The 25,020-nt window shown below is 47.3% G+C and overlaps 1 protein-coding gene and 1 long non-coding RNA gene across 4 annotated transcripts in view; one reads left to right on the top strand and one right to left on the bottom strand.

Annotated features, from left to right (window-relative positions):
- The window catches only part of elmo1 (engulfment and cell motility 1 (ced-12 homolog, C. elegans)), a 330,714-nt gene that overhangs the window by 18,888 nt on the left and 286,806 nt on the right, over nt 1-25,020 (top strand). For 2 of the 3 annotated variants that reach the window (XM_038796914.1, XM_038796916.1), the window contains exon 1: nt 4,539-4,692. The exons of the other annotated variant lie outside the window; for it this stretch is intronic. The gene's annotated coding sequence lies outside the window, so the exon portion shown is untranslated. Of the gene's footprint in view, nt 1-4,538; nt 4,693-25,020 lie in introns of those variants that run through there. 3 annotated transcript variants of the gene reach the window in all.
- On the bottom strand, nt 1,273-5,792 carry LOC119965914. Its single transcript, XR_005460634.1, has 2 exons — nt 5,598-5,792; nt 1,273-1,470 (listed from the first exon to the last, which is right to left on the bottom strand). It is a non-coding gene; the product is annotated as an uncharacterized LOC119965914 (long non-coding RNA).

A 25,020-nucleotide genomic window follows, 5' to 3' on the forward strand; every position in this document is an offset into this window, starting at 1 on the left:
CACCAACGAGGACTTCTAAACTTTCCCAGATGAATTAACCAGAAGAGCTGGAGTGCCTTGCTCTTAAGTAGGCTTCAGAGTTGTTCCAAGTGCTTTATATTTTGAAATGTACCATTCTGTTAGCTTCTGAAAGTTCCCATGTTCTATGTAAGCTTGCAGAACAGACTGTTGATGTATTGACTCTCTCCTGCCATTTAGTTATACGTCGCCTGGCCAGTACAGATGAAAATTGTATCAAACCTCAAAACCCCACCCCCACAATTTGTTAGCAGTTTCGGTGTATAAGAGTCACCTCGAATTTGTGGTAGCACTATTGCACCTGAGTCAGTTTGTTGCATGAAATCCCAGAAGGCATTTCAAGCACACAAGTGGAACGAGACTAATGCATTGTTGAGGGAGCGCGGCCGAGTCGAGGGAGCGCGGCCGAGTCGAGGGAGCGCGGCCGAGTCGAGGGAGCGCGGCCGAGTCGAGGGAGCGCGGCCGAGTCGAGGGAGCGCGGCCGAGTCGAGGGAGCGCTGCATTGTCGGAGGTGCTTCTTTTGCATGAGACATTAGACCAAGTTCAAGGGAGGTTGTAAAAGATTCCATTGTCCCATCTGAAGAATGAGGTGTTCTTCTAGTTCCCTGGCCAACATTCATCCCTCAAACCACGTCAACAAAGCAGATTTAACACTGCTATTTGTAAAACCTCGAATGATGTGGGAACAGACAGAAGTATAAACATTATTTCCTGTGTTGGTTGCATTGGCTTTAAGTTGGTTTGTTATTAGTTATGATGCTGCATACATTGGTTATTAGTACAATAATCAGAAATTATGTAGGCAGATTGACTGCTTCATTTGTCTACATTAAAACGATGATGGCAAAAGTAACTTATTGATTGTGAAGTGAGGTCATTCAAAGAGTTGTGCAAATGCAGGTTTCTGTGAGGGTCATAAGTCTGTAGAACTCTCTTGCTCAGAGAGCTGTAGAGACAGGGTCATTGAATATTTTTGAGGCAGAAGTAGATAGATTCTTAAGTAATAAGGGTGTCAAAGATAATAGAGGGTAGTTAGAAAAGTGATATTGGGCCCAATTAGATCAGTTATGAATGGCAGAGTAGGATCAAGAGGCCAAATAGCCGCCATCTCCTATTTTGTATGTTATGTTTGTCCTTACTGCCACCCTTGATAAACAGTATGGAGGATGCGCACACACCTCATGGTGCTATGATAGTTCTCCAACTGGCCATCTGCCCTCTTTTATGGCACCTTACTAGGGAGACAAACAGGAGGTGACTTGACTACTAAGTTTATTTTTGCCATTGAACTCATCCAGTCATTGTCCATGTGAGCTGTGGTTTTATATCTCATTATTATTTCCCTTCCTCTGCTTGCTGTCAACACTTGGTCTCTTACTTTGGCTCCTCAAGGCACATTGTTTGCATGCAGCATACTGTTTTTCAGCTCCCTGACATTTCAACTTCAAATGCCTGAAAAAACAACAAAAATAATTGTGAAAAAGTGAAGTAAATTTATTTTCGCATAAAGAAATTGATATCACGACAACGATTACCGACATTTTTTCTTTTTCATTGGACGGTACGTTAGCACAGTTGTTAGCACTGTTGCTTCACAGCACCAGTGACCCGGGTTCAATTCCCGGCTTGGGTGACTGTGTGGAGTTTGCACTCTCTCCCCGTGTCCGCTTGGGTTTCCTCCGGGTGCTCCGGTTTCCTCCCACAGTCCAAAGACTGGGAGGGTTAGGTGGATTGGTCACGCTAAAATTGCCCGTAGTGTTCAAATGTTTGCTGAGTTACGGGGATAGGGTGGAGGTGTGGGCCTAGGTAGGGTGCTCTTTCAGGGGCCAGTGTATACTTGATGGGCTGAATGGCCTCCCTCTGCACTGTAAATTCTACGATGGGTGTTGCCTCCAAGGTCAGCAGTCGTCGCTCATCCCTAATTGCCCTTAGCTAGGTGGGTTGCTAGGCCACTTGGGGAGTGCAGTTATGGGTCAGCCACATTGCTGGGGGTCTGGGCATCACATGTAGGCCAGACCAGATAAGGATGGCAGATTTGCAACCATTTTTCAGAAGAATCAACAGTGTGCTATGGGTCCTTGGGGGACGTATAGAACATAGAACACTACAGCGCAGTATGGGCCCTTTGGCCCTCGATGTTGCGCCGACCTGTGAAACCATCTGAAGCCTATCTGACCTACAGTATTCCATTTTCATCCATATGTCTATCCAGTGACCACTTAAATGCCCTTAAAGTTGGCGAGTCTACTACTGTTGCAGGCAGGGCGTTCCACACCCCTACTACTCTCTGAGTAAAGAAACTGCCTCTGACATCTGTCCTATATCTATCACCCCTCAATTTAAAGCTATGTCCCCTCGTGTTGGTCATCACCATCCGAGGAAAAAGACTCTCACTGTCCACCCTATCTAACCCTCTGACTATCTTATATGTCTCTATTAAGTCACCTCTCAGCCTTCTCATCTCTAACGAAAACAACCTCAAGTCCCTGAGCCTTTCCTCGTAAGACCTTCCCTCCATACCAGGCAACATCCTAGTAAATCTCCTCTGAACCTTTTCCAAAGCTTCCACATCCTTCCTATAATGTGGTGACCAGAACTGCACGCAGTACTCCAGGTGCGGCCGCACCAGAGTTATGTACAGCTGCAGCATGACCTTGTGGCTCCGAAACTCAATCCCCCTGCTGATAAAGGCTAGCACACCATATGCCTTCTTAACAGCCCTATTAACCTGGGTGGCAACTTTCAGGGATTTATGTACCTGGATGCCGAGATCGCTCTGTTCATCTACACTACCAAGAATCTTGCCATTAGCCCAGTACTCTGCATTCCTGTTACTCCTTCCAAAGTGAACCACCTCACACTTTTCCGCATTAAACTCCATCTGCCACCTCTCAGCCCAGCTCTGCAGCTTAACTATGTCCCTCTGTATCCTATAACATCCTTCAGCACTATCCACAACTCCACCAACCTTCGTGTCATCTGCAAATTTACTAACCCATCCTTCTACACCCTCTTCCAGGTCATTTATAAAAATGACAAACAGCAGTTTTTGGCCCCAAAACAGATCCTTGCGGTACACCACTAGTAACTGAACTCCAGGATGAACATTTGCCATCAACCACCACCCTCTGTCTTCTTTCAGCTAGCCAATTACTGATCCAAACCGCTAAATCACCTTCAATCCCATACTTCCTTATTTTCTGCAATAGCCTACCGTGGGGAACCTTATCAAACGCCTTACTGAAATCCATATACACCACATCAACCGCTTTACCCTCATCCACCTGTTTGGTCACCTTCTCAAAAAACTCAATAAGGTTTGTGAGGCATGACCTACCCTTCACAAAACCGTGTTGACTATCGCTAATCAACTTGTTCTTTTCAAGATGATTATAAACCCTATCTCTTATAACCTTTTCCAACATTTTACCCACAACCGAAGTAAGACTCACAGGTCTATAATTACCAGGGTTGTCTACTCCCCTTCTTGAACAAGGGGACAACATTTGCTACGTAAAACCTCGAATGATGTGGGAACAGACAGAAGTATAAACATTATTTCTTGTGTTGGTTGCATTGGCTTTAAGTTGGTTTGTTATTAGTTATGATGCTGCATACATTGGTTATTAGTACAATAATCAGAAATTATTACTTCAATTTATTCAATAAAGTTATTAATGCAATTGCAGAAGCAGTGCTCTGCTCGCTTTAACTAATTATATGCCAGTCAGGCCTTGGCTTGCCTTGTAGCTATATTTTGCGTGTGCACATGCCTGGGTGTTAGTGGGCTGGGGAACTTGGTTTGCTGCCAGTATTTCTGACCTTGGCAGCTTCAGTCAGAGACACAGTTTAAGGAAATGAAACTGCCACCCCAGCACCTCTTGGTGGCTCCTCTTCTGAATTTGAGGCACTCATTGGGGCAAAATTGGAGAAGTTTTAATTGAATATCTGGTTGTATTTGATGCTGACGCTGTCATCGCTTCCCTCAATAAACTCACAATACAACGAGACATTTGAAAAAGGCTTTGAAGCATTGGCAGTTGATTAGTGGTCATTGTCCTTTATGTGAATTCCAGCAACCGAATCCATTAAACCATGGGGAAACGGGACACGTTTAGGATTGTCAAGACTAGTTTGCAGTGTACTGTTTGCACCACTTAATTCTTGGCAAACTATGAATGTTGTCACTGTATTTGCAATTTGTGTTGTGCTGGATTAAAATTAAATGTTATCCAACAGGAATGATCTTTCAAGGTGAGAAACCATAGATTTCAAAACTGCAAACTTAGCGGAATGTGCAATTAGAACACGTGCTGAACCTGCAGTCAATCAGCATGCACATGGAGGAAATGTTCAGTTAATCAGTTTACTTGCCTATTTGTGCAAGGTGCCAAAATATTTTATTTTTGATCTCATAGAAATTCGACCTGTCTTGATTCATCTGTGGGTTGAAATTGAGAATTTTGTTCTCGCCTCCCCCCCCCCGCCGTTGCTTTAGATACAACACTCCCGTGCTCCATTTAGTTGAACAGCTTCCTTTGAGCAGTACAGTGATGTAAGTCTTACTTCCTTTTCTAACTGCTGCAGTCGAAAGCTTCATGCCTGTGGCAGCCACTTGAATTTCTGTGGTGGGACAAGAAATCAAATGGGCCTTCGTTGACTGGACATGAAATTGTAAGTGACTGCGAGAAAGAACTGCTCCGTGTAGAACACTGGGGAGTGCGGCTGGATTGGTGAAGACATGTCTTATCTCTATCACATTTTGTTTGGACTTGGCAAGAAGGCTACTGGGTTTGCGACAGGATTTCCTGGTGTCGTTATTTAATAGGCATGCTTCATTTTCACCAGAAAGACAACACCACCTTTGAATGTATTGAAAGAAAGGGTGTGGTAGGTCCTGCTGCAGTAACACAGTACATGTAGCACCGAGTGTCACAAAAGGAACAGACAGCTTGTACATTTTTAAAGCTTGCAATGCACTGTGTTAAATTTGTAATGACTGGGGATTAGAAATGAAAGTAACATAGAAGATGGATATAAATAGTAATTTATCTGTTCTCTAGTGTCACAGTCAATTTCTGCTGAAAAGCTAGTTCTGTTTAGTTTCTTTCTCAAATGGAAGTGGAACGAATAATGTTTCTGCTGTGTGTGCTTTTGATTTTGCACTAGAATTTTGGGCAATGATAGGTTTAAGAGGGTGCTTCAGTTGGGTGATTCTGATCAAGCCACAAACCATGGGACCATACCTCGGGCATTTTGCGTCAGCCCAATTGAGATTAAAATACTTGCAGTTTGTTATTTAGAATCAGAAAAAGAACTCTTGCTTTCAATGATAGTTTGCCCTCTCCTCCAAAAGACCCTGGCCCTTTTGTGAACATTTGTTCTATCTGTGTGTGTATCTATCCGCCTGTCTGTGTGTGTCTGTGTGTGTGACATGTCTCTTTCAGACATATATTGCCTCAATAACTTTTTTTTTAACCTTGTTGGGCAATTTCCTCCTGGTTTCTTTCTTAAACAGGGACACTGGCAGTCCTCCTTTTGTTGGGCCTGGTAAAACATCTTTGGAATCAAACACTTACGTTGCCATTGCAATAACGTGGAAACGTTTTGCTGGTATCTTGATCAAACTTGATGGATGTTTTCTGTCCGCACAGACTTTTAGTTCCCTCTGGTATAAGTTGAGAAGGAACTGGAAGTTGTACCCACAAGGTTCAAGTACTCAAACCGCTCACTTTTGACCCCTTAAGTTAGACTCGAGTAAAGATTTCTAAGCGACTTGCTGTTTTCAATTTATTTAAAAATATGATTGGTGTAACTTTCCCCTTGTGTGTAATTATTAACTTCCTGGGCAAATAAATTGTGCCATAGTTACTCTGTGCAAATAAACAATTCATGAAGAAAGAGGACCACTAAAATAACAGGCCATCAAAAATACCTTTTCTAAAAAAACAAGTTTGAAATGTTTTGCAGTTGGGCGCTGTCAGTTTCTTGCACTATCAAGATGTAAGCCCTTTCAAAAGCGGTGTGGATAATAATGCAGCTGAAAATAAGGAAATGGCAGACTTGATGGATAATTACTTTGTCTCAGTTTTCAATGAAGAGGACAATATATGGACCTAACATTCCAGGAAAACTAATAATGAATAATGAAACTAATAAAGACTGGAACTTGTTAAAATGAATGTAAATGACGAAGCAACATTCATAGAAATAGATCCGAAAGACTGACAAATTGCTGGACCTGATGGTTTTCACCACAGGATTTTAAAGAAAGTAGCTGAGGAAATAACCAAATTTACTGAAGGACCCCCAAATTAAGGAATTACTAACAAGATTCCATGTTTTACACACAAATTAACAAGCAAATGATATTTCAAATAAAAAGGTACATTTCATGTTCAATATTCAATGCAACAAAGATATGTCTTGCATAACCATGAGCATTTGCATAACTCCTTGCACAAATATGGCACTGCTTAGCAACACAGTTCCTCAAGATGCTTTTTATTTTTTTTAAAAATAATTTTTATTCGAATTTTTTGAAAAATATATATCAACAAAACACTAAGAACAATAACAATAATAATAAACACCCCCCGGCCCCCGTAACAACGCATATGACAAACCCCCCCACCCCCCCAAATCAAGATGGTTTTTATTCATGTACAGAAGGTCAGGAGTCCTATCTGACAACGGCTTCAAGCTTTGAGTACTATTATCATCAGCAAAGCACGCTTCTATAAACCCTCTCTTCCTCATGTCACAACAGTCCTGATGATGTAGCTTTTCTGAGTTCATCTTCAACTGACCAACCAATACCCTGCAGCACATGGTTTGGCCGCTTCTGGGATAACACCCAGTTCTTTAGCGTCTTTGAGCTACTCTCACAGCTTGCCAGGTTTTAGGCCTTTTTTAACCAGCTCGCACAGTACCTCCAAGAGTTCCTGTCTCCTTTTTTTCCCCAAACAGAAAAACTGACTTCCTGAGAATGATTTGTTTCTTCGCCACATAGCGTCTCAGCGTCTGTTTGCTGTCTCTTTCCATCTGCATCTGTATGCTGATCTCCTTCACCTTCCAGTTCCTCTACATGTGGCCTTCCTTTGCATGTATGGTCCACATGGTTTCTTTCTTAACTTCCTTCTTTTGTTACTGCTTCAGGTCAAGGGTCGCAAGGTCACACAGACCAATATTTCTTATTATCCAAGAAAATTACAATTTATCCAGCTATGATTGATGCAAACTCTTAAAAGTCCTTTTCAAATGGGCAGCACGGTGGCGCAGTGGGTTAGCCCTGCTGCCTCACGGCGCCGAGGAAGGAACTTAAGCAAGGAGTCAGGAGGGCTAGAAGAGGTCACGAAAAGTCATTGGCAAATAGGGTTAAGGAAAATCCCAAGGCTTTTTACACGTACATAAAAAGCAAGAGGGTAGTCAGGGAAAGGGTTGGCCCACTGAAGGATAGGCAAGAGCCAGAGGAAATCGGCGAGGTACTAAATGAATACTTTGCACCAGTATTCACCAAAGAGAAGGAATTGGTGGATGTTGAGTCTGGAGAAGGGTGCGTAGATATCCTGGGTCACATTGAAATCAAAAAAGACGAGGTGTTGGGCGTCTTGAAAAAAATTAAGGTAGATAAGTCCCCAGGGCCTGATGGGATCTACCCCAGAATACTGAAGGGAGCTAGAGAGGAAATTGCTGAGGCCTTGACAGAATTCTTTGGATCCTCACTGTCTTCAGGTGATGTCGCGGAGGACTGGAGAATAGCCAATGTTGTTCCTTCGTTTAAGAAGGGTAGCAAGGATAATCCAGGGAACTACAGGCCGGTGAGCCTTGCGTCAGTGGTAGGGAAATTACTGGAGAGAATTCTTCAAGACAGGATCTACTCCCATTTGGAAGCAAATGGACGTATTAGTGAGAGGCAGCATGGTTTTGTGAAGGGGAGGTCTTGTCTCACTAACTTGGTGGAGTTTTTCGAAGAGGTCACAAAGATGATTGATGCAGGTAGGTCAGTGGATGTTGTCTATATGGACTTCAGTAAGGCCTTTTACAAGGTCCCTCATGGTAGAATGGTACAAAAGGTGAAGTCACACAGGATCAAGGGTGAGCTGGCAAGGTAGATACAGAACTGGCTAGGTCATGGAAGGCAGAGAGTAGCAATGAATTTCATAGAATTTACAGTGCAGAAGGAGGTCATTCGGCCCATCGAGTCTACACTGGCTCTTGGAAAGAGCACCCTACCCAAGCCCACACCTCCACCCAATCCCCATAACCCAGTAACCCCACCCAACACTAAGGGCAATTTTTGACACTAAGGGCAATTTAGAATAGCCAATCCACCTAACCTGCACATCTTTGGACTGTGGAAGGAAACCGGAGCACCCGGAGGAAACCCACACACACACGGAGAACGTGTAAACTCCGCACAGACAGTGACCCAAGCCGGGATTCGAACCTGGGACCCTGGAGCTGTGAAGCAATTGTGCTAACCACTATGCTACCGTGCTGCCCTGGAAGGGTGCTTTTCTAATTGGAGGGCTGTGACTAGTGGTGTTCCAAAGGAATCAGTGCTGGGACCTTTGCTGTTCTTCGTATATATATAAATGATTTGGAGGAAAATGTAACTGGTCTGATTAGTAAGTTTGCAGATGACACAAAGGTAGGTCGAATTGCGGATAGCGATGCGGACTGTCAGAGGATACAGCAGGATTTAGATCGGAGGATTTAGTTTGGAAACTTGGGCGGAGAGATGGCAGATGGAGTTTAATCCGGACAAATGTGAGGTAATGCATTTTGGAAGGGCTAATGCAGGTAGGGAATATACAGTGAATGGTAGAACCCTCAAGAGTATTGAAAGTCAGAGAGATCTAGGTGTACATGTCCACAGGTCACTGAAAGGGGCAACACAGGTGGAGAAGGTAGTCAAGAAGGCATACGGCATGCTTGCCTTCATTGGCTGGGGCATTGAGTATAAGAATTGGCAAGTCACATTGCAGCTGGAAATAATCTTAGTTAGGCCACACTTGGAGTATAGTGTTCAGTTCTGGTCGCCACACTACCAGAAGGATGTGGAGGCTTTAGCGAGGGTGCAGAAGAGATTCACCAGGATGTTGCCTGGTATGGAGGGCATTAGCTATGAGGAGCAGTTGCATAAACTCTGTTTGTTCTCACTGGAACGACGGAGGTTGAGGGGTGACCTGATAGAGGTCTACAAAATTATGAGGGGCATAGACAGAGTGGATCGTCAGAGGCTTTTCCCCAGGGTAGACAGGTCAATTACTAGGGGGCATAGGTTTAAGGTGCGAGGGGCAAGGTTTAGAGGAGATGTCCGAGGCAAGTGTTTTTTTACACATAGGGTAGTGGGTGCCTGGAACTCACTGCCGGAGATGGTGGTGGAAGCAGGGACGTTGGTGACATTTAAGGGGCATCTCGACAAATACATGAATAGGATGGGAATAGAGGGATACGGACTAGGAAGTGTAGAAGATTTTAGTTTAGATGGGCAGCATGGTCGGCATGGGCTTGGAGGGCCGAAGGGCCTGTTCCTGTGCTGTTTCTTTGTTCTTTGTCCAAGGTTTGATCCCAAATCTGGGTCACTGTCCGTATGAAGTTTGCACATTCTCCCGTGTTTGCGTGGGTTTCGTACCCACAACCCGAAGGTGTGGAATGTAGGTAGATTGGCCACGCTAAAATTGTCCCTTAATTGGAAAAAATGAATTGGGTACTCTAAATTTATTTTAAAAAAGACCTCTTCAAAAATTCTTAAGTCCAATTTTGAAGAAATTAAGAGTTTTCCATGCTGTACTGTGTGTGGGGGTCATAGATTGTTCTCTAATGCATGTTGTGGAGGAAGTATTGGAATTAATTAGTGACAAAGTGGCTGAGCACTTAAAAATTTGAGCATGATTCAAGAGAGCCAACATGGGTTTGTAAGTGGGACAACATGGCTAACAAACCTAGTGGTATTTTTTTCAGAATGTAACTAGAATAGACAAGTGAATATGGACTTGCACTCCTGGGCAATCAGTCAGGGTCTAAAATAAACTTTTAGCTGGTTAGGCAGTGGAAAGACGGAGAGGATGGATAATGGGGGAGATGATGGTGTAGTGACATTGTCACTGCGCCGGTAAGCCAGGGGCCCAGGCCAATGCTGTAGGGAGCTGGGTTCTAATTGACCTAATAGAAGCATACAAAATGATCAGAGGGTTAGATAGGGTGGACAGGGAGAGCCTTCTCCCGCGGATGGAGGTGGCTAGCTCGAGGGGACATAGCCTTAAATTGAGGGGTAATAGATATAGGAGAGAGGTCAGAGGTGGGTTTTTTACGCAAAGAGTGGTGAGGCCGTGGAATGCCCTACCTGCAACAGTAGTGAACTCGCCAACATTGAGGGCATTTAAAAGTTTATTGGATAAGCATATGGATGATAAGGGCATAGTGTAGGTTAGATGGCCTTTAGTTTTTTTTTCCATGTCGGTGCAACATCGAGGGCCGAAGGGCCTGTACTGCGCTGTATTGTTCTATGTTCTATGTTCTAATCCCACCAAAGCAACTGATGGAATTTGAATTCAATTCAATCCAATTAAATCGGTACATCTGGAATTGAAAGCTAGTCTCAGTAATGGTGACCATGAAGCTTTCGCGATTGCCACAAAAACGTATCTGGTTCATGTGTGGCCTAAATGTGACACCAACCCCATAGCAGTGTGGTTGATTCTTAACTGCCCTCTGAAGTTGCCATGCAGTAGTAGTTGGCTCACTGCCACCATTTCGAGGGCAATTAGGGATGGGCAGTAAATGCCGGTGTTGCCAGTGACGCCTACTTCATATGAAAGATTGGAATAAAATATTTGTACTTTAATTGGGAGGAAGTGACCGTTGTGTACAGCGATCTGTGTTGGGATCTCCGCTATTCACAAACTTTACGGAACACAGTGGAGAACCATTGTTCCAATTTTGTTGGCGACTCAAAGGTACGCTCAGTTGGCTGGACAGCTGGTTCGTGATGCAGAGGCCAACAGCGGGGGTTCGATTCTCCGACCGGCTAAAGTTATTCATGAAGGCCCCGCCTTCTCAACATAGACATAGAACAGTACAGCACAGAACAGGCCCTTCGGCCCTCGATGTTGTGCCGAGCAATGATCACCCTACTCAAATCCACGTATCCACCCTATACCCGTAACCCAACAACTCTTCCCCCTTAACCTTACTATTAGGACACTATGGGCAATTTAGCATGGCCAATCCACCTAACCTGCACATCTTTGGACTGTGGGAGGAAACCGGAGCACCCGGAGGAAACCCACGCACACACGGGGAGGACGTGCAGACTCCACACAGACAGTGACCCAGCCGGGAATCGAACCTGGGACCCTGGAGCTGTGAAGCATTGATGCTAACCACCATGCTACCATGCTGCCCCAACCTTGCCCCTCGCCTGAACTGTGGTGATCCTCAGGTTAAACTGCCACCAGTCAGCTCTCTCCCTCAAAGGGGAAAGCAGTCTATGGTCATCTGGAACTTGCTTAACTTACACCATGTAAAGTAAGAGTACTGTAGCTGGGATTGTAACATTACAGAGATATTGATGGAATAAATAAGCGGGCAAAACTGTGGCAGATGGACTTCAATCCAGGTGTGTGCGAGATCATCCATTTTGGGCCAAATGGAGAGATCAGAATTTTTTTTTAAGCGGTGTAAAAATAGGGACGGTGGATATCTGAAGAGATTGAAAGATCGATACGATGCCGTGGTCAGGCATAAAACCAATTGAAAAAAGATTATAGACTGTAAATTTATATTTGGAGGACAAGAATATAAAGGGGATGAAGCTGTGCTAAAGTCCGACAAATTCCTGGTTGAACCCACATTTGGAATGCAGTATACAGTTTTTGGGCACTGCATCTCAGGCAGGTCTTGTGGTGCAGCGGGTAGTCTCCCTGCCCCAGGTAGGTTTGAGACCTACCCCAGGACTTGATGGCTGTTGAAGGTACATTCATAGAGCGGTTATACCAAGTTGAGTGTGTCAACCTGCAAATCCTTCCAAAGGCTCCAGTGGCTGGCGGTAAGAGCAGGAAGAGACTCCTGGTTAACCACATTTGATGTGGAGTGGTACCCCTCAAGCTATAAACTCCTGGCGACAGACCAGCGACCGGTTCTGAGAGTTACTCGCGATGCAAACGGGTGAAAGTCTGCCTTAGTGCATCACTGGGTGCAGAAAGAGAATTGGAACCTGAGTAAGGACATATAGGCCTTGGAACGATTGCAGTACAGAAATGTTATCGGGGAACTAGGATTAAATTATGAAAGAGATTATAAAAACTAGGCTCACCTTCCTTGGAAAACAGAAGGGTTAAAAAGGTGATCTTATTGAGATTTGGGGAATTTTAAAAGGAATTAAAAAAAAAAAATTTAGATTAGCCAATTATTTTTTTTTCTAATTAAAGGGCAATTTAGCGTGGCCAATCCACCTACTCTGCACATTTTTGGGTTGTGGGGGCGAAACCCACGCAGACACTGGGAGAACGTGCAAACTCCACACGGACAGAATTTTAAAAGGAATTGATGGGGTGGATGGAAACTATTTTCACCGGTGGAGGAAGCTAGGCCTAGAGGCAGAACAGAAAAATCAGAGTGGTAAAAGTGTGCAACACACTTCCACAAATATCAGTAAATGATTATAAATTATTGATTAATTTTAAATCTGGGATTGATAGATTAATTTTCTTGCCAAGGAAGATAGAGTCAGAGTGCAGCTCAACCATGATCGCACTGAATTATAGAACAGGCCTAATGGACTGAATGAACAATTCCTGTTCCTATGTCTCTGCACTTTCTTCTGCTTTTCAGAGTTGGCTGCCGAATGGTTTCTACCCACATGTGAGGCCGTTTGAGGGCGTATCTCTCCCATTTCTAGTTTGATCATATCCTTAATATGCAAAATGAGTGTAGATGAAGGAAATAATACTGATTTAAAAACCACCAGAGCTCAAAGTAGTAAAGGCCCCAGACGTTGATGGCAGGAATCTGCAATAATCAATAATCTGAACAAAGTTGAACGGCCAATAGCTGGGGGCCCTGACCACAATATTTCAAACATTCTTAGATATGGAAAGGTACATACGAGGACTGGATGGCTATCAATATATTAGCTCTGTTCAAAACCAGAGATTGGGTAGGCCTGTCATCCTAATATCAGCAGTAGGAGCATCTCTAAAGCCCATAGTGCAAGAAAAAATTATATATACAGATTATACAGTATAAGTAATATACAGATCCTCCGAGCTCTGATGAAACTTATTTTCTCTAATCAGATAATTTGTTCCCTCAGCCCACCTTCTAACTGTCCACTGATTGGCCCTAGGTTCGCTGATTGTATCCATCTCTCCCTATTACTGGCATTGTACTGTCACCTCGTTAAAACTGGGCAGCACGGTAGCATGGTGATTAGCATAAATGCTTCACAGCTCCAGGGTCCCAGGTTCGATTCCCGGCTGGGTCACTGTCTGTGCGGAGTCTGCACGTCCTCCCCGTGTGTGCGTGGGTTTCCTCCGGGTGCTCCGGTTTCCTCCCACAGTCCAAAGATGTGCGGGTTAGGTGGATTGGCCATGCTAAATTGCCCGTAGTGTCCTAAAATGTAAGGTTAAGGGGGGGTTGTTGGGTTACAGGTACAGGACGGATACGTGGGTTTGAGTAGGGTGATCATTGCTCGGCACAACATCGAGGGCCGAAGGGCCTGTTCTGTGCTGAACTGTTCTATGTTCTATGTTCTAAAACTAATCCCCTTAATCCTTTTATATTCTCTAATTATCATCCCAACTCCAATATGCTCTTTCTCTTTGAGGGTTTGGGACATGTTGCCTGACCACATGCTCATCTCTCTCGCCACTCACCGTTTGAGTCGCTTTAACCTGGCCTCCACACCCAACTGTATGCCATCAACTTCAAAGTGGTTGCTACAATTTTTGACTACCAGGCAGACATCAAATCCTGGATGAGTCAACTCATTGGTTAATCCAAAGCCATCCTTTTTGGCTTTCACCAACACCTGTGCACTGCTGGCCTTGACTCAAATCACCGTACCAGGCTGATGTGGACAATGCTGACAAGGCTAATAGTATATTTCCAAAACTTGTTTGCCTTAAGAAGGTGGTGATGGGCTTGCACAGTGACTTCACAAGTAAGGCAAGTGTCATGTGTAGGCCAGACCATTTAAGCCCTTGCTTTCACTTCCCTAATTGCACTCCGGAGAATCCTGTTCGGCTGGTGATCGGCAGTACCACCCAAGACTGCAGACTGGCTCGCTGACCTCTCGGAATTTCTCCACCTGGAGAAGATTAAGTACGCCATCCGAGGGTTGGAGTAAGGCTTCCTGGACACTTGGGGGCAGTTTGTTGTGTTTTCGATGACAATTCAGCAGCTTCATAGTCACTTTTTTTATTCTTAGCTTACTCCTCGTTTCTGGCCTCGAACAGGTCGACAAACTGCCCCCAAGTGTCCAGGAAGCCTTACTCCAACCCTCGGATGGCGTACTTAATCTTCTCCAGGTGGAGAAATTCCGAGAGGTCAGCGAGCCAGTCTGCAGTCTTGGGTGGTGCTGCCGATCACCAGCCGAGCAGGATTCTCCGGAGTGCAATTAGGGAAGTGAAAGCAAGGGCGTTGTCCCCCTTCCCCATGTGTAGCTCTGGCTGCTCCGATACCCCGAAGGTTGCCACTATCGGGCATGGCTTCACCATTACCCCCACAACCTTGGACATTACCTCGGAGAAGGGTATCCAGAACACAGCAGGTTTGTGGCAAGCCCAAAACATGTGGGTGTAATTGTCCGGGCCCCTCTGGCACCGCTCACATTTGTCCTCTACCTCGGGGAGAACTTGCTCATTCGGGTTCTGGTTAGGTGCGCTCTGTGCACCACTTAGTGCTGCATTAGGCTTAGCCTTGCGCAGGAGCCCCCCCCCCAGGGGATGAAGATCGGTATGGATCTAAACAGGAAGAGAAACCTTGGCAGTACGTTCATCTTGATCGTCTGCACTCTCCCCGCCAGGGAGAGTGGGAGTGAGCCCCGCCGTTGAAGGTATTTTCTTTCTTCCTCCACCAGGCTGGTCAGGTTCCACTTGTGGATCTGTGTCCAGTCTCTGGCTATCTGGATCCCCAGATAGCGGAATTTGTTCTGGGCCGTTTTGAACGGGAGCCCCTCCAGCTCTGTCCCTCCCCCTTTTGGGTTCACTGGGAATGCCTCAGGTTAAGTTTGTAGCCTGAGAAGGTTCCAAACTCTTTCAGTATTTGCAGTATTGGCTTCAGTCCCTTCTTTGGCTTGGCGACATAGAGGAGCAGGTCATCTGCATAGAGTGAGACTCTGTGCTCTCTGTCTCCTCTCCAGATTCCCTTCCAGCTTTTTGTGTCCCGCAGGGCTGTTGCCAGTGGTTCAATCGCTAGCGCGAACAAGAGTGGGGACAGGGGGCAGCCCTGTCTTGTTCCTTTCTGCAGCTGAAAGTATTCTGAGCTGATGGTGTTAGTTCAGACACTCGCTTTGCGAGTATTTTCGCATCCACATTCAGCAGTGAAATGGGTCTGTAAGATCCACATTCCGTCAAGATTTTGTCTTTGTTAGGTATCAGTGATTGGGTATTGAGGTCTGCGCTAGCGTTGGGGGGGCCCTTGCCAGTGAGTCTGCGAACATGTCCCTTAGGTGTGGGGCCAGGACTGGTGCGAATTGTTTGTAGAAGTCTGCTGGGAACCCATCAGGTCCCAGTGCCTTCCCCGCCTGCATGGAGCTGATGCCCTCCATGATTTCCTCAGGTATATTGGTGCTTACAGCTCCCCCAGTCTGTCTTCCCCCACAACTGGTAGTTCTAGTCTGTCTAGGAACTGTTTCATCCCCGCATCTCCATTGAGGGGACTCGGAGGTGTACAGACCACGGTAGAAGGTCTCAAATGCCCGATTGACCTCCTTTGGCTCTGTTACCAGTCTGCACCTGCTATCCTTAACCTGTGCTATTTCCCTCGTGGCTGCCTGCTTTCTCAGCTGGTGAGCCAATAGGTGGCCAGCCTTGTCTCCGTGTTCATAGAATGTCCCCCGTGTCTGGTGGAGTTGGTACACTGCATTCCTAGTGGTTAGCAAGTTAAAGTCCATTTGCAGCTTTTTCCTCTTCGCCAACAGCCCTACGGTCGGGCCTCGGAGTATTTTCTATCGACTTCCAGAATGCCGTCCACTAGCTGTTGCCTGGCCACCCTCTCTTCCCTATCTCTACTTGTCTTGTAGGCTATGATCTGTCCTCTAATCAAGGCCTTCAGTGCCTCCCAAACCGTGGAGGGTGAGACCTCCCCATTTTGGTTGATACTAACATAGTTGCCTATGGCCCGTGATATGTTTTGGCAGAAGGGCTTGTCGGCCAAGAGGTCTGTGCCCAGCCTCCACTTGGGGCGCTGGGCCTGGCCTGTCTCCAACCTCACATCCATATAGTGTGGAGCGTGGTCGGAGATAATGATCGCGGAGTATTCCGTTCCTGTGATCCCTGGAAGCACTGATTCTTTCCCCCCCCCTGCAAAGAAGTCGATACGGGTGTATACCTTGTGCACCTGCCAATATGACAAGAACTCCTTTCCTCCCGTGTGCAGGAACCTCCATGGGTCCACTGCCCCCATCTGTTCCATGAAGGCTCCTAACACCCTAGCCATGCTCGTTTTTTTTTCCCGTTCTGGGATTTGATCAGTCGGTGAGAGGATCCAGCATGCAGTTAAAGTCGCCCCCCATAATCAGTCGCTGTGTGTCAAGGTCGGGGATTTCTGCCATGGTCTTCTTTATGTATTCTGAGTCGTCCCAGTTGGGAGCGTACACATTTACCAGTACGACCGGTGCACCTTCCAGGACACTGCTGACCATGATGCACCGTCCCCCTGGGTCTGTAACTGTCTTGGTTTCCATAAATCTCGTCCTCTTGCTAATTAATATTGCTACCCCCCCTAGCCCTCGCCTTACCAGCAGTCGGTCCCGCTCCCTTAGGTGCGTCTCTTGTAGGCAGATTGTCTACTTTTAGGCTTCTTAGGTGGGCGAAGACTTTGGATCTTTTCACTGGGCCATTGAGCCCCCTTACATTCCAGGTAAAAATCCTGGTGAGGGGTTTCTGACCCCCTGGTCCTGCGGGAACACCCATACTTACCTGGTGGACATGCCCCTGCCCTTCGGCGTTTCCCTTTGTTCGGGGGCCGTCCAAAATGGCCAGGGCTGCCACTCTCACCATGGGATTGGGCCCCCGCGCTCCGGGGTTTCCCTTTGTCCAGGGGCACACAACATGGACACCAGCTATGTGTACGCCACTTGGGTACGCCCCTGCCCTCTTGAGGTCTCCTGATGCCCTCCCGAGTGGCTGCTTGCAGCGTCACCTTGGTTCCTCGCCCTGCTCCATGCCCGCCCAGGCCTGTGTCTGTATTGCTTCTCTATCTCACCCTTCTCTTTGCCTGCCTTTTGTTCTGCGCTCCCCCCCCCCCCCCCCCCCCCCCCCCCCCCCCCCGTCCCTTTGTCTGTGTCCCCCCCCGGTGTTCTAACCCCCCCCCCCCTCCTTGTGCCAGGCACTTCCTCTCCCCTGAGGAGCACACCGTGGCCCTCTTTCCTTCCTGCCCTCCCTTGCTGGCCCTCCTCGCTCGCACAGTGGCTCTCCTCACATTATTCACCAGCTCTGGCCTCGTCTAACCTTCCTCCTGCTGGCCCTTGTCCCGCCCTGCTGTCTGCTTTTCTTGCCCTCATTTCCCTCGCTCCACTGCCCCCCCCGCCCCATTGCATTGAGAGAGGAGAGAAGCCCGGAAACGAGGCAGCACAGTCCTGCGCAAAACATAAAACACGTGCACAGTTCATGATCTTGTTGTCCTTGTTCGCAGTCTGTCCTCCGCTCTTTGTTCCGATTTTCCCTTTCTTTTTTGTCCTCATGGCTTTCGTCGTGGTTACGGCTGCTCCTCCCCTAGTTTGTTCTGTCTAACAAACCCATCAGCCGCTGCTGGGGTGTTAAAATACAGCTCTCTCCCCTCAAATGTTACCCAGATTTTGGCCGGGAATAGCACCCCAAATTTCACCTTGCTTTTATAGAGTGCTGCTTTTGCCTTGTTGAATTTGGCTCTTCTTTTGGCTCGGTCCATCCCAATGTCCTGATATACCTTTATATTCTTCCCCTCCCACGTGCTCGATCTCATTTGCCGGGCCCACATTAGGATTTTCTCCCGTTCTTGGAACCGGTGCAGCCTTGCGATAATCGCTCTGGGCTGCTCCCCGGCTTTGGACTTGGGTCGGAGTGACCTGTGCGTCATGTCTATTTCTGGGGAGTTCGGAAATTCCTCCCTTCCCACTAGCTTGCCCAGAATTTGTGCGATGTAGCCTGTTGGGTCTCTGCCCTCTATCCCCTCTGGCAGACCCACTATTTTAATGTTCTGCCATCTGGACCTACTTTCCCTCCTGGGCTCCCCTGAGACGTTACAAACCTTTTCACTTCGGCTTCCAGGGCTATCACCCTGGGCGAAAGTCCCGCCGCTGGGAGGCCTCTCCCTCCGCCGTGGTTTGAACCACCTCTGGTGGCGGCGGGATCGGCGGCACGAGTGGGGTCCTGGGGGGGCGCGGGGCGATCGGACCCCGGGGGGTGCCCCCACGGTGGCCAGGCCCGCGATTGGGGCCCACCGATCGGCGGGCGGGCCAGTGCTGTGGGGGCACTCTTTTTCTTCCGCCGCCGCCACAGCCTCCACCATGGCGGAGGCGGAAGAGAATCCCCAAGCGCGCATGCGCCGGTGGTGACGTTAGCGGCAGCTGGCGCACCGGCGCATGCGTGAACCGGCGAAGGCCTTTCGACCGGCGCCGGGCAGCGGGCTTCAAAGGCCGCTGGAGCCGGTTTGGGCGCCAGTCGGTGTGGTGCCAACGGCTCCGGCACAGGCCTAGACCCTCAATGTGAAGGCTTGGCCCCTAAAGGTGCGGAGACCTTTGGGGAGGCCCGACGCCGGAGTGGTTGGCGCCACTCCGCTACGCTGAGAACCCCCATCCCGCCGGGTAGGGGAGAATCCCGCCCCCATCGTCTGGTCTGAAACAGCCCTCTACAACTCCGGAATCGTTCTCTCCTGCGTCTCCACTTTTTTTCCCAGGCCTTTGATGGTCTGCTGCATTTTGTGCGTTGTCTCCGCCAGCGCTTCCTTCATCATTGTGTGGAGCTCCGACCTGAACGTCTCCTTTGGGGGGGGGGGGGGGGGTGCTGGTCGCTGCGTCTTGTTCCCGCTCCGCTGGTTGGTCCGCCATCCTTTCCCCTTCCAGGCTTGCCTGAACCTCCGTCTCGTCTCGTGACACCGCCTTTTCCCTCGCTGCTGCTGCTCCTTGCGTCTTGCCGTCCCTTCACTTTAGAATTTTTCTTTCCTCCAGCGATCTGTCTCTCTCTCTCCCCACGCTACTGTTACTTACCTTGCAGTAACTCTCGCTTCCCCCGCATAGTCACACTTTTATTGATCCCAGTTTTTAATTCATGGCTTATTTCAAATCTGAATTTAAATTCTCAGAAGTAACTTTGGGATTTGAATTTATGTTCACCGATCACTCAAGATACTTTTGTATCGGACATATTCCCTATCCGTGCTCTGTTAGAAATGGAGGAATGGATTTTTCCCAAACCGTGATACTGCTTGCCATTTTTGGAAGGACTCTGGAAAAATGGCAGGTGGGACCTAATTCTAGGATTACTGCCCCCATTCCTGGGATTTTTTTATGGCATGGGACAAGGTTGGGAGTAGTGGGCCGACTCCATAGCAGGAATAGGCATCTGCTAGCCCCATGCATTTTCAGTGAAGTCGGACCAGGTTCTCATGACTCATGGTTCATGATCTCAGAAACGTTGTGAGCCATAGCCTGGATTCAGGAATCATTTGAAAGTTGACTTCAAAAGTTCTTCTCCATTTCTTTCATGCCCCTTCTCAGCCAGTTCTCAACTGAGAGCTGATACACTTTATAAAGCGATTATGTGAATGAATTTGTTTACAGAGGCGCAGAAAAATATTGTCTTTTCTTGGTTGACAGCTTTGAGGCAATAATGAGTTAGTTTTTTCTGTGATCTCTTTTGTCAATGTCTCAATATTTATTTACACAACATTAAGAGGTATAAAATGTGTAAAGCTTTTTATTGATACTATAATGGTTTTCATGAACAACAGTATGTTTAAAAAAATTGCAAATGGATTTTTTTCTAAGGAGTTTCAACCATGCCATTGTTACTACAGGATTCATGGTTCTGTACATAGTGTATACTGGATCAATGGGCATGAGTTTGCATGGATGGTTGGGGGACAATTGGGGTGGGTGAGGGGGCATGAATATATATTGTGTTGACATGAGGGCATAGAGGTGGTACGAGGAGTGGGTTGGGGGCGTTATGGGGTGTGAGAGCTAAGGGCTGGTGGGCCAAAAATGTAACCAAGCACACAGGACAAAGCCCCAGAGAATAGAGGTGGGATTTTAACCAGCATCTGGCACTAGCCTGCCCCATATGGCCATCTCCGATATTATCCTTGTAATCCTTGCTGTTGATGTCAACATTATGCTTACCTCCAAGCATTTAAATTTGCTGTCTGTTTTTCTGCAGTGGACACAAATTCAGTGACGAGTCTTAGCTAATAAGACCATTAGACATAGGAGCAGAATTAGGCCACTCGGTCCATAGAGCCTGCTCCGCCATTCAATCATGGCTGATATTTTTCTCATCCTCATTCTCCTATAACCATGAGCTCTGTCTATCTAGTGTCCTTTCCAATGGATCCAGGTCTTTTTAAAGGCATCCCAAATCCGACCTGTTACAGATATATTACAGAGGTTCGGCACAGTTCCCTGACAATGCCATGTATCTTGGAGCAATTGAAAGGTGGACACTCAACTCTGCTGCTACCTTGCTGAGTTTCTTCTTTTAAAAAAAAATAAATTTAGTACCCAATTATTATTTTTTCCAATTAAGGGGCAATTTGGCATTGCCAATCCACCTACCCTACACATATTTGGATTGTGGGGGCGAAACCCATGCAGACAGGAGGAGAATGTGCAAACTCCACACGGACATTGACCCAGGGCTGGGATTCGAACCCGGATCCTCGGCGCCGTAGGCAGCAGTGCTAGCCATTGTGCCACGTGTGGCCCTTTTGCTGAGTTTCTGACTTTAGTCATTCAGCAATGGAGAAGTGTCAGATATCGGAACTCAAACCTGGGCATCGATTGAGGTGCTATGGGGCATCAACATCAGCAGAATATGTAACCTCTTGGCCCAGCATATTCCTTACTTGAGCATTAGCATCAAGCCGGGGATCAACCCTGGTTCAATGAAGAGTGCAGGAGGGTGTGCCAGGAGCAGTACCAGGCACATCTGGTCAACCCAGGACCACTTTCCTGCCAAACAGTGGAAGCAGCATACAGGGGATAGAGAGAAATGTGACCCCCAACCAATGGATTAGGTCTGAGCTCTGCGGTCTTGCCATTACCAGTCTTGAATGGTGGTGGGCACGGCACTGCTGCCTCACAGCTCCAGGGAGCCGGGTTAAATTACGGCCTCGGGTGACAGTCTGTGTGGAGTTTGCACATTCTCCCCGTGTCTGTGTGGGTTTCCTTCGGGTACTCCGGTTTCCTCCCACAGTCCAAAGATGTGCAGGTTAGGTGGATTGAGAATGCTAAATTGCCCCTAGTGCCCAAAAGGTTAGGCGGGGTTACGCGGATAGTGTGGCGGCCTGGGCTTAAGTAGGGTGCTATTTCCAAGGGCCTGTGCAGACTCAATGAACTGAATAGCCTCCTTCTGCACTGTACATTCTATGATTCTATAAACTAACACTGAGGAAGCTCCGCAAATATCCTGAGACTCATAGTGGGAGAACCCAGCACATTAGTGTAAACGATTGTAGCATTTGGTACAATCGTCAGCCAGAGGTGCCGAGTGAGTGACCCATTGTGGCCCCCGTCCTGAGGTCCCAGCATCACAGATGCCAGTATTTAGCTCAATTCAGTTCACTCCTCGTGCTGTCAAGAAATGGTTCAAAGCACTGATAACTGCAAAGGCTATGGGCCCTAACAACGTGACGGCAATAATACTTAAGACATGTACTCCAAAACTATCTGCGTCCCAAGCCAAGCTGTTCCACTGCAGCTACTGCACTGGCATCTACCAGACAATGTATGGGGCTGGTTTGGCACACAGGGCTAAATAGCTGGCTTGTAATGCAGAACAAGGCAGCAGCGCGGGTTCAATTCCCGTATCAGCCTCCCCAAACAGGTGCCAGAATGTGGCGACTAAGGGCTTTTCACAGTAACTTCATTGAAGCCTACTTGTGACAATAAGTGATTATTATTATGTGGAAAATTACCCAGTTATGTCCTGTACACACACAACCCAGCCAGTTAATACCCCATCAGCCTACTTGAAATCATGAGGAAAGGGGTCATCAAAAGTGCTATCAAGAGGAACTTTGTCCAGCCAAATGGGCAGCACGATGGCACAGTGGTTAGCACTGCTGCCTCACAGTGTCAGGGACCCGGCTTCAATTCCAGCTTTGGGTCATTGTCTGTGTGGAGTTTGTATGTTCTCCCCTTGTCTGCGTGGGTTTTCTCCGGGTGCTCCGGTTCCCTCCCACAGTCCAAAGATGTGCATGTTAGGTGGATTGGCCATGCTAAAATTGCTCCTTAGTGTCCAAAATGTTAGGTGGGGTGACTGGGTGACTCCTACTATACTCCCTGTACACAATTCAGCTGCAACTCCATCTACAAGTTGGCTGATGACACGACTGTAGTGGGTCAGATCTCAAACAATGATGAGTCAGAGTACAGGAGGGGATAGAGAACTTAGTGGCATGGTGCAATGATGACAATCTCTTCCTCAATGTCAGCAAAACTAAGGAGCTGGTCATTGCCTTCAGGGAGTGACATGTCATCCACGCCCCTGTCTGTATCAATGGTGCTGAGGTGGAGATAGTGGACAGCTTCAAAACATCACCAACAATCTGTCCTGGCCCACCCACATCGATGCTACGACCAAGAAAGCACACCAGGAAATGAAGGAAATTCGGCATGTCCACACCTACTCTTACCAATTTTTACAGATGTACCATAGAAAGCATCCTATCTGGCTGCATCACAGCCTGGTATGGCAACTGCTCGGCACAAGATTGTAAGAAACTACAGAGTGTCGTGAACATAGCCCAGTCCATTACGTGAGCCCGCCTCCCATCCATTGACTTTGTCTACACCTCCTGCTGCCTTGGGAAAGCAGGCAGCATAATCAAAGACCCTTCCCACCTGGGTTATTCTTTCTTCCAACCTCTTCCATCAGGCAGGAGATACAAAAGTCTGAGAACACGCACCAATAGATTCAAAACAGCTTCTTCCCCGCTGATATCAGATTCTCGAATGGCCCTCTTATGGACTGAACTGATCTTTCTGCGCATCTTCTCTACAGTTATAGCACTATATACCGTGTACTTCACCCGCTGTCTGTTTTATGTATTTTCATTATGTATCCTCATGTATTTATCATATGCTCTATGTTTTCATGTATGGAGCGATCTGCTTGGACTATATGTAGAGCATACACTTCACTATACCTCGGTGCACGTAACAATAAATCTAAACATAAATCTGGGTTACTGTGCGAGGGAAGGGAGTGGGCCTAATTAGGGGTTTCTTTCAGAGGGTCGGTGCAGACTTGATGGGCTTCATGGTCTCATTCTGCATTGTAGTGATTCTATTCTATTCTTCAGAAATAACTTGCTCGCTGGCCTTCAGCTTGGGTTCTACCGGGCCACTCCGCTCCTGACTTCCTCACAGCAGAAGTACTGAACTCGAGTGGTGTGGTGTGGCGAGGATGACTGCCCTCAACATCAAGGCAGCATTTGACAACATATGGCAAAAAGGAGCATGAGCACAGCTGGAGTCAATGGGGATCAGGGGGAAAACTGGTTGGAGCCACACCTAGCACTAAGGAACACGGTTGCAGTGTTGGATATCGATCATCTGTCCCAGGGCATTACTGCAGGAGTTCATCCCAGGTCCAACCATCTTTACCTGCTTCGTCCATGACCTTCCTTCCACCATTAGATCAGAAGTGGGGATATTCACTGATGCAATGTTCAGCATTATTCTTGACTCCTGAGATACTGCAGCAGCCATGGTAGCACAGTGGTTAGCACTGTTGCTTCACAGCACCAGGGACCCAGCTTGGGTCACAGTGCGGAGTCTGCACGTTCTCCCTGCGTCTGCATGGGTTTCTCCGGGCGTTCCAGTTTCCTCCCACAAGGTCCAAAAGACGTGCTTGTTAGGTGAATTGGACATTCTGAATTCTCCCTCAGTTTACCCGAACAGTCACCGGAGTGTGGCGAATGGGGAATTTTCATAGTAACATTGCAGTGTTAATGTAAGCCTACCTATGACACTAATAAAGATTATTATAATTAGCCTGTGTTCATATGCAGCAAGACCTGGACAAGGGTGGGGTTTGGGCTGATGGGTGGAAAGTAACACTTGTGCCACACAGGTGGCAGGCAATGACTGTCTCCAGCAAGAGAGAATCCATTCATCTCCCCATGGCATTACCATATTGACTCCTCTCTATCAACATCCTGGCGGGGTTACCTTTGACCAGGAACTGAACTGGAACACAATATAAATACTTTGACTATAAGAGCGAGAGAGTGGGACTGCAGTGTTTTTAAAAGTGTCTCACTGCCATCTCCTTGAGGGTAATTGGGTGTGGGTAATAAATGCTGGTCCAGGCTGCCCGCGTCCTGTGAAAGAATAAAATAATGGGCGTGATTCTCTGGCAGTGTTGCGCCCAAGCGAGAGCACAAGTGGCAGGTGAATCCCAGGAGAGCCCTCTCACGGGCTTCCCAACGGCTTCCGTACCTCATGGATTCACCCAAGTCCCGCGAGGTGTCTTGATTCGGAACTCCGCCCAAAAGGTGTGGGGCCAAAGTGCACTCCCAGATATAGGTCTTAAACTTGCATAAGACCTACTCATCTGGGATACACCA

This window comes from Scyliorhinus canicula, chromosome 5, assembly GCF_902713615.1.
Source record: "Scyliorhinus canicula chromosome 5, sScyCan1.1, whole genome shotgun sequence".
Taxonomy (NCBI): Eukaryota; Metazoa; Chordata; class Chondrichthyes; order Carcharhiniformes; family Scyliorhinidae; genus Scyliorhinus; species Scyliorhinus canicula.